Here is a 10,079-nt window from a genome sequence, read left to right on the forward strand (position 1 = left end):
TCTTTTGTGGATTCTTCTGATAACGTTGTTAATATCGAATCATCTGTGACTTGTACTGCGTCAGGTAGTGCGATAGAGGGTAGTGGGTCAGGTCAACCGTCGGACGACCCAAGTTATGATTGAGTTGATCCATCAGTGTTAAAAATCCCACTAGGTTTAGGGATTCTGATAGTTTAGACCAGTTTTTGGCTAAAAATTCGTTTCTAACATCCGAATGTCTGTCAGATGCAGTAGTAATGGCTGATATTCGTGGTCTTACCGATCGTATAAGTCACAGTCGGGAAAACGCGCCTCAAGATTTTTTCTTTATATATTCACTAATTTGCACGTAACCTTGCCTTTTGATGGTTTTACCATGGGGGTCCTTCGGATCCTCAATGTAGCACCCACTCAATTGCACCCAAACTTATGGGCGGCCCTTCAAGCGTTCCGAGTGCTTTGTCACCTTTTTAAACTTCTACCCACACCTGAAACTTTTTTATATTATTATAATACCCGTCCGAGTAATCCTATGAGCTGGTTGTCTTTGTCTAGCTGATCAGGCAATATTCGATTTGCTGCTTTTACAACCTCATACAAAAAATTTAAAAAAAAGTATTTCAAAATTTTTGTTGAGCCGAATGGCGAGATCTGTTTTATAATGCGGACGGGCGTACCAAATTTCCTTTCCATTGGACGGAGAATCCGACCCAACTTGGTAATTGGTTGTGGTCATCTATGTCACTGTTGGACGATTCAATTTTGGTATTTTTTTATCAACTTCCTTATAAGCTGCCCACCCGAGAGCTGATAGCTTTACATGGGTCATCCAAGAAATGGGCAGATTTTCAATGGTATGTAGATTTTCTGCATCTAACTGTGTATTCATTATATTGATGTGGGTTAATTTTATATGTACTTTGCAGCTATTATCTTACGGATGGATCCGGCTCTGAGAAAGTTTATGAGTAATCTAAAGCGGCCGGACGGAAACTCGAAAGCTTAGAGGGGGCTGGGAAAGAAAAAGTTATTACCCTAGTTAAAGTTATCCTGGCCACTGCTCTGATTCCACCAGCAGCTAGTCGAAAGAGGGGTCCTCCGCCAAAGGCCTAAGCTGATCTCGAGGCCGGGCAGTCATCCATCAGGCAACCTTCCATGTTAAGCCTTTCGATGCAAGTGGCACAGGCAGTGCAATTTAACTTGCTCCCGGAAGATGAAGGCGTTATGGCGGCCATACCAACTAGAAACTTGATAGAAGAATTAGTTGAATTGCAAATTCGGGTTATTGTCGTGGGTAAAACCCTTGGTGAGGAATTAAATAGGACTACTACAGTACTAGTGCCTAAGCTGAGGGCCGAGTGGGAGGAATTGACTAATTCTTTGAAGGCGGCCTTGGAGGTTGTCGAGGCTTGTAGAGAAAATATGCGAAGGACGAACTGGCGGCCAAAGAATTACAAGAGGCGTTGAAGGCACATCTTACCAAAGTGGAGGCTTAAAGGGATCAGCTTCTGAAAAACCCCTACCTTTCACTGCCAAGATAAAGAGGTGTCAGGAGTTTATGCTAAAAATAAATGAAGAGTGTTTTTATCAAGGCATCCGACAAACAACTTTTTATCATGAAGTGCCAATGGAGGACCTCCGTTATGATTTGAACAAAGATGTAGTTAATGGTGAGCTGGTGCCATTTGGTGGGAATGCCGAGAATGTTATGGAAGAGGAAGAACCTCAGTGTATCGAGGTGATCGAGCCAGAGTCGTCGATCGACGAGATAATAGAGTGAATTTCAAAACTTGGATCTGGGTTGTGGGCTTGGAACAATTTTTATTACCGCATTTTTACTCTTAATTGCATATGAATGATCGGTGTTCCAGTCGGTTGACTCGATTGCCTTCGTACGTCTACGACGATCACGTGCCCAATTCTCTCTGCTTTCGTTCGTGTTTTCCTCTAACCAAACACCTGAAAATGCAAAGACAAAGGGCGCCCAAGAGGTCGTTTGCACTCCGACGCTCAAGTCAGTACTGGGCTAGGAAACACCAAAACTTAGCTGTCAAAAGCTTTCTCTATAAACTGTGTGTGTGTATTCGCGTAAAAGTTGCGTAAAAGTTGTGTAAAACTTCGTCCCTTATTAGATTTGATACTACCCTTTATATACTCTAGGGTTTCCACTGTTTTCTCTAACTGCAATTAGGGTTACTAAGGGTGTGCCTTAGCGCCGCTATCACCCACTCTTAGGGCCATCTAGCGCGTAAGGTTCCCTTACTGAAGTGCAACCTCTGACGAGATGACCACCTGGGTACCAACTTGTGCACCTAATCTCTGGGCCATCTGTCCTGGGAGCGCCCTAGCTGTTCAAGTGCCATGCATGCAGCTTATCCCTGGAACGTAACCCAAAAAGGCCTTAGCTCTTCCATGGGCTCTTTACTTGTGCTACACCTGAACGTGTCATTCACACCGCACGCATGGACCCCTTGTGACCTAGGCTTCTCCCTTACTGGTAACTGGTGTATGGTCTGGGATCCACCTCACGTGGCCCAGCTCTCCTGTTTGACTCGCCGATGTCCGAGGACATGTCAGCACGTCCTTACTTGACCGACGCTTGACCACTCCTCGACATCTTGGGCGTGCCGTCTGCAAGGCACTGGCCCACGCCGCTCGTGGGACCCAACTTACGTGGCCCCACGTCTAGTAACAGTCAACAAAGTCCAAGGACTGGTCAGTACACAAGCCCCCTAGTCTCGAGCTGTAACTTGTTCAACGAAGAGACTAAGTCCTCGCCTCTGGCGACCTATATGGCTCTGTGTTGACGGGACGTGAACAATGCACCGAAGCGACACTTCCACTTTAATTTGCGAACACGTTTCTTGATCAACGGCCAGGACTTAATGCCGCTTGCGCTTCTTTGTTTATGTTGCGCATTCAAAAACGCGCGCTTCGATCACTATTCCATCACTTTCAGAAAACCCTTCGATTGTTTCATCTTCTTCTTCGAAAGCTCCCAAGTCTCTTGCTCCAAAAAACCAGAACTTTCAACTCTCATCAACCAAAGGTATGGTTTTTACCCATTGATCGCCCTTATTCTTTGATTTCACTGTTTAATAACTGCCTGGGACTGTTTAAATTCCCGCACTTTAGGTTTTCTATGCTTTTTCCTCTGTTCCTCTATTTTTCTAGATTTCTTCTCCGAGCGTGGGGTTTTTTCTGGTTTTTACTGAGTTACGCCATCGCCTTCTTCTAAACCTTCATTTTCTTCCTTTCTTTTGTTGCTTTTTTAGCTTTCTTCGAGATGGCTCGAACAAAAACCACCTCCAAATCTCCTCCCAACGTAGACTACAAGGCCCTGTACCCTTGGGCTTCCACTAAACTCCTCGCTAAAACCTCCACACTCAACTCTAGCGAGGACGTGAGGAAGCACCGGGAGGGGGAGCCCGACTGCAAGGGATGAGTGTTTGGGAGGGAGAGTGATGCGTACATCTCGGTTCGTCCTTGTGCGAAGGGCGAACCCGTGTGCATTGATGACTGGGCCAACAAAGGAGAGCCTATCTTCTTCCTTTACTTCACCGTTTTTAAATGGATCAAACTCTGCCTCCCACTCACTGACTTCGAGAGGGCATTGCTGACGGAGATCAACGTGGCCCCCGCCCAGCTGCATCCCAACAGTTGGGCCTTCATGAGGGCGTTCGCTATACTGTGCAACCACTTTGGGCACACTCCTTCCGTCGATGTCTTTCTTCATTTCTTTGAAGCTAAGAGCCCCGAAAAGAACCTGTGGGTGAGCTTCAGTGGCGCGGCAGGGAGAGTCCTCCTCATGCTCTTCCAACAATCCTACAAGGGCTTCAAAGGGAAGTTCTTTAAGGTGTGATGCACCGAACATGAGCCCACCCTACTGGACGAATTTCCCCTTTACTGGGTGGGGAAGCTGAAGCTTAAGAAGCCCAAGACCCTTGAGGAGCTGGCCTCTCTTGATCATGAAGTGTGCCAGGTTCTTTCCAGTCTAGGGGCAGTATTCAACACTGCTCAATTGATTAAGCATGAGTTCAGCCCCTCGGACCTCAAGGGCTATATTGGTTTGTCTCTGCTTCCTTCTTCACTTTACTGTGTTTGCCCGTCATCATTCTATCATGCCTGTGTGTTCTATTTCTTCATGCTTATGTATTTGCTGACCTCTTGTATTCTGACAATCATTGCTTTTTCATGTCTTCTTATCTTGGTGCAGGCATGGTACTTAACGAAGAGAAGAGGGCAAGGTTAGCTGATGCCCTCGCCCACCGCCAAGGGGCACTTGGTGTCGCGGGTGCCTCGGCTCCTTCCGCTCCCGTCGATTCTGCCCACTCCGCGCCTACTCCAGCCCCTTCTGCTCCCATCGCTGCCATTCCCCTCGCCACCACCCGAGCCTCGCCCATGCTGACCCCCCTTGAGAAGAACAAGGGCGTTGTGGCGATCGACTTGAACAATGCAAAGACACTGGGGAGGGGATCATCTTTAAAAGGCGAAGGGTGGTTGCCGCTATGACCTCTCACTCTACCACCATCAGCTGTCTCGCCTCTTTCAGGAATCAACCCCCCAGTGCCTCCTCCCCCACGGACTTCTTACGCTCGAGGGTGGTGGGGAGAGCGCCCCTGGGGGTAACCAAACTCCTTCTGCCCCCGAGTTACCCGCGGTCCTTCAGCACGTCCTAAAATGCTTCCAAAGCGAAAGGGCAGCGGAGGGTTTGGACGAGGAGGCGATAAGGGAGCGCATGTGCCTTAGCCTAGGCGAATTTCTTGTCCAATCAAATGCCCTCACAAGCAAGGCTAGGGCGAGGATGAATGAGCAACTTGTCGTGGTGGAGGCCCAGATGAAGGAAGAGCTGGCCCTGACGGAGGGGAGGAAACAAGATGAGCTTGCCCAACAGGCTCGGGCCTTCGCCACTCGTGAGATCGCCCTGACCCAAGAGCTGAGCTGCCTGCGCCAGTCAAAGAAAGATACCAAGAGGCAGCTCTTCGATAAAAGTCAAGAGGCTATCCAGCTTGAGGCAAAGATCTTGCCCCTTCGCACCAAGGTAATCGAGCTGGAGGAGCAGGCGGAGGAAACCAAGGCCAAGATGGCCAAACTTGAAGAGCGGGCCACCAACCAAGAAGTGTTACTTGGCCGGGTGGAGGGTGACCTTGCCCAACAAGCTAAATCCTTCAAGGAAAAAGAGGCGAAACTCATTGAAGACGCGGCCGACGCCTACGCCGCAGGGATCAAGGATGCCCTTGCTCAGGTTACCTGCGTGCACCTTGAGATGGACACAATGGGCAGGTTGTGCCTAGGGCCCCTCCTTCTTAGCTTGTATCTGGCCTCTCAATGAACAATCTTCCTTATATTTATGAATGTCCATTTACCTTTGACCGCTTTAACTGTTTAACTGCTTGAACTGTTTTCTGGATCTTGACCTATTGAATGCTACTTTTTTTTATCTCGCCTTAACTTGCATTCTTCGTCTTCGATCATCAGCTGTTGCTCCTCGCGCTAACTCTTCTAACAACGCCTTTGACAATGCTTAAAACTTAGGTAGCACGTTTATCCACCCCCGCCCTACCGTACACTCTTCATTAGGCAGCAGGGGTGAGCACACTGACCTGTCACTGAACTCACCCTCATACGCAAAGGTGAGGGAACTTCTGGTATTCGCTGTTCGAACCTGCTTCATAAGGCATGGAAGAGATAGACCTCTAGCTGGCTTCGCTCCTATCTCTTTAAGTAAGGAGTTGTTTACTGATGTCGCTAGCGAGCTGTGTTGTCCTCACCTTGGCGCTCTCGCTCAAGAGGGAAGTGCACTTTGTGTTATCCCACTTCGAGTTTCCTGGTCCAAGGAGAAACCTGTGTCTGTCCCCTACCTGTCCACCATGAGTTTGGGGAGAACTCCCCTTCTGGACCATAATGTCTCCATTACGGCGCTCTCACTCGAGAGAGGGGGGTGTTTTTTACGAACCATCCCGCCCAATCTCGAGACTTCTAGCCCGAGGAGGAACTCATAACTGAACTCGTCCTTGCTGTATAAAGTCAATAGAGGATTTAACTGGCGAACCTTACTTTTTTCCCCTAGTGTTCTCACTCAAATGGGGAGGGAGGTGTTCTCTACGAACCATCCTGCCCACCCTTAAGACTTCTAACCCATGGGGGAGGTTCTAAACTGACCTTATCCTTGTTGTATAAAGTCAAGGGAGGATTTAACTATGAACTGCGCTTGTTCAGCCCTGGCGTTTTCACTCGAGGGGGAGGTGTTCTCTGTGAACCTACCTTTCCCGCTCTCGAGACCTCTAACCCAAGGGAAACTCATAGCTAACCTCATCTCCACTCAAGGATGAAAGAGGATTTTGCTGTGAACCATACTTGTTCATTCTTGGTGTTCTCACTCGAGGAGGAGGCGTTCTTTGTGAACCTACCTTTCCCACTCTTGAGACTTCTAATCCAAGCGAACGGTTCGTAACTGACCTCATCTTCGCTCAAAGGCGAAGGAGGATTTCACTGGCGAACCATTTCGTTCAACCTTGGCGCTCTCACTCGAGGGGGAGGTGTTCTTCTGCGAACCTACCTTTCCCATTCTCGAGACCTCTAACGCAAGGGAACGGTTTGTAATTGACCTCGTCTTCGCTCAAAGGCGAATGAGGATTTCTATGGTGAACCATTTCGTTCAACCTTGGGCGCTCTCACTCGAGGGGGGAGGTGTTCTCTACGAACCTACCTTTCCTGCTCTCGAGACCTCTAATGCAAGAGAAGGTTCATAAATGACCTCATCTTCGCTCAAAGGTGAAGGAGGGTTTCACTGGTGAACCTTTTCGTTCAGCCTTGGCACTCTCACTCGAGGGGGGAGGTGTTCTCTGCGAACCTAGCTTTCTTGCTCTCAAGACCTCTAACCCAAGGGAACGGTTCATAATTGCATTGTACAAAACATTCGAGAATATACTTCAATCGAATTTTATTGGGTGACCTCATTAAAAAACCCTTGTAAGGGAAAAAGAGCGTCCCCTAAGAACTATGTACAATGCTAAAGTTCAACTAAAATAAAACTTGAGATTGGTCGCATTCCATGTACGAGGAATCGCGCCTCCCTCCAGCGTCTCAAGCCTGTATGCCCCATTCCCAAGGGCTTTTGTCACTCTGAAAGGACCAGTCCACTTGGGGGACAACTTGTTCTCTAGCTGATATGGGTGGGCCTTCCGCATCACCAGGTCGGTGACCTGGAACTGGCGAGGCTTCAGCTTTGAGTTGTGCTTCTACTCCACCCTTCACTTCAAAGCTTCAGCTTTAATTCTTGCTTCCTCCCTGACTTCATCCAGTAGGTCCAGGTTCACCTTTCTCTCTTCGTTGGACTCTTCAACCACGAAATTCTAGAAGCGTAGCGAGCTCTCCTGAATCTCTACGGGAATCATCGCGTTCGACCCATACACCAAGCTGAAGGGTGTCTCTCTGGTGGTGGACTAGGGAGTGGTGTGGTAGGCCAACACAGTTCTAGGAACCTCCTCTGCCCAGGTTCCTTTGGCCTTTTCGAGCCTTCTCTTCAGACCTCTGAGCAGGACTCTGTTGGCAGACTCAACCTGCCCATTCGTCTGGGGTGCTTGACTGGTGCGAACACCTGCTTTATTCCAACTTCTTAGCATAGCTTGCCCAATTGTTGGCTTGCAAACTGTGTGCCATTATCTAACACCAAGCGCTTCAGTACTCCGAAGCGGTACACTATATTCTTCCACACGAAGTGCTGGATCTTGTGGGCCGTGATTTGCGTCACTGGCTCGGCCTCTATCCACTTCGTGAAGTACACTATGGCGACTACGAGGTATTTCATCTAACGAATCGCCAAAGGGTCCTAGGATATCGATTCCCCAAGTATGGAAAGGCCAGGGGCTGTAAATCGACTTAAGCTCTTCTGGCGGCGCCTTATGCCAGTCAGCATGTTGCTGAGACTGCTTGCACTGTTGTGTGTACCTCGTGCAGTCTTCCCTTACGGTTGGCCAATAGTATCCCGCATGAATGACCTTCGATGCAAGAGATCAACCACCGGTATGACTCCCACATATCCCTTCGTGGAGCTTTGCCATTATATGTGCGCATTGGTCGTCGCTTACACATACCAAGATTGGGTTGGTGAACCCGTGTCTGAACAACTCTCCATCGATGAGAGTGTACTTGGAAGAATTTTTCTTTATTTTTCTGGCCTCTGTGGATTCCAATGGGAGTATCCCATCAGCCAGGTAGCTCTTGTAGGGCGTCATCCAACTTTCTCCTCCTTCGACCAAGCAGACCTGCAATGATTCCTCCATAGGGATTGGATATATGCTTACCCTGGGAGTTTTCAACGTCTCCTGAGTCAATGACCGATAACTCCTCGCCCTTCCTCTCGACGTGCTGACCTGATGTACCCCCACTAGATTATCTGCGGTGAAAGTTTGAGGTGTCTTTAGGGTTTCCTGTATGACCTTCCTCTGCCTGCACCCCTTGCCTGAACTGACGAGCTTAGCTAGCAAGTCAGCTCAGGCATTTTGCTCTTTAGGGACATGCACCAGCTGAACACTGCAAACGACCCCTTCAGAATCTGGACGTACCCTAGGTATGCGGCCATCTGAGGGTCTTTGGCCTGGTATTCTCCTGTTACCTAACCTGTGACAAGTAGGGAGTCACTTTTTGCCAATAAACTTTGCGCACCCATCTCCTTGGCCAATAGCATGCCAGTGATGAGGGCTTCGTACTCCGCCTGGTTGTTGCTGACCTTGAAGGCGAATCGTAGGGCCTACTCGATCAGTAGCCCATTCGATCCCTCCAAGATGACACCTGCCTCGCTGCCTTGTTGGTTAAAGGACCCATCTACAGAGAGCACCCACCGGAAGTTGGCTTCCTCTTGGTGTGCATCTGCCGAGGACAGTTTTACCACAAAATTTGCGTAGACTTGGCTTTTGATAGAACCTCGGGGCTCGTACTGGACATCGAAATTTGATAGTTCCATTGCCCATCGTACCATCCTTCCCGCCACGTCCGACTTCTGTAGTACCTTTCGGATAGGTAGGTATGTCATCATCACCACGGTAAAAATCTGGAAGTAATGGCGAAGTCTCCTTGTTAAGAACACCACTGTCAGGGCTGCCTTTTCTAGGGCCTGGTATCTCACCTTAGGTCCTTGCAATACTTTGCTCACAAAGTATATAGGCTTCCGCACTTGGTCCTGCTCCTGCACAAGGACCGAACTGATCGCCCGTTCTGTCACTGCGAAGTACAGGCGGAGCGGAGTACCCAGCTGTGGCTTGCACAACACTGGGGGACTGGCTAGGTACTCCTTCAGCTTGAGGAACGCCTCCTCGCACTCCCTGGTCCAGATGAACCTGTTGTTCCTCCTTAAACACTTGTTGCACCTCCTTCACTGAGATCGGGCTTCTAATTGCAAGGATTGCAATGCACTTCTCGGGGTTTTCCTCTATCCCACGCTCTGTGAGTAGGAAACCCAAGAATTTACCCGCTTCCACCCGAACACGCACTTCTCGGGGTTCAGCTTCAATCTGTACTTAACTATTGTTGTAAATAACTCTTTTAGATCAGCTACATGTTGATCTTTCACCTGGGAGGTCACCACCATGTCATCCACACAGGCTTGCACATTTCGCCCTATCATGGGTGCGAGCACTCTGTCCATCAGCCTCTGGTAGGTGGCGCCTGCATTCTTCAGCCCAAAGGGCATCACTATATAACAATAGCAAGACAGCTCTATCATGAACGATGTCTTGCACTTGTCACTGGGATGCATCTTAATCTGGTTGTACCCAGAAAAAGCATCCAGGAAGCTGAGTATCCTGCAGCCCGAGGCACTGTCCACCAAGGCGTCAATGCTTGGTAGAGGATAAGAGTCCTTCGGGCAGGCTTTGTTGAGGTCTGTGAAGTCCACGCACATCCTCCATTTCCCGTTGGCCTTCTTCACCAAGACCACGTTTGCCAACCACTTAGGGTACTGGATCTCCCTTATGTGGCCAGCGCTCAACAGCTTCTTCGTCTCTTCCTTATGACCTGCCGCCTCTCCTCGTTGAACTTTCTTCTTCTCTGGTGGACAGGCCTGACTTGGGGGTCCATGGTGAGGCGGTGGCATAGGAAGT

Source organism: Phaseolus vulgaris, chromosome 1, assembly GCF_051622355.1.
Source record: "Phaseolus vulgaris cultivar YP4 chromosome 1, ASM5162235v1, whole genome shotgun sequence".
NCBI classification, from domain to species: domain Eukaryota; kingdom Viridiplantae; phylum Streptophyta; class Magnoliopsida; order Fabales; family Fabaceae; genus Phaseolus; species Phaseolus vulgaris.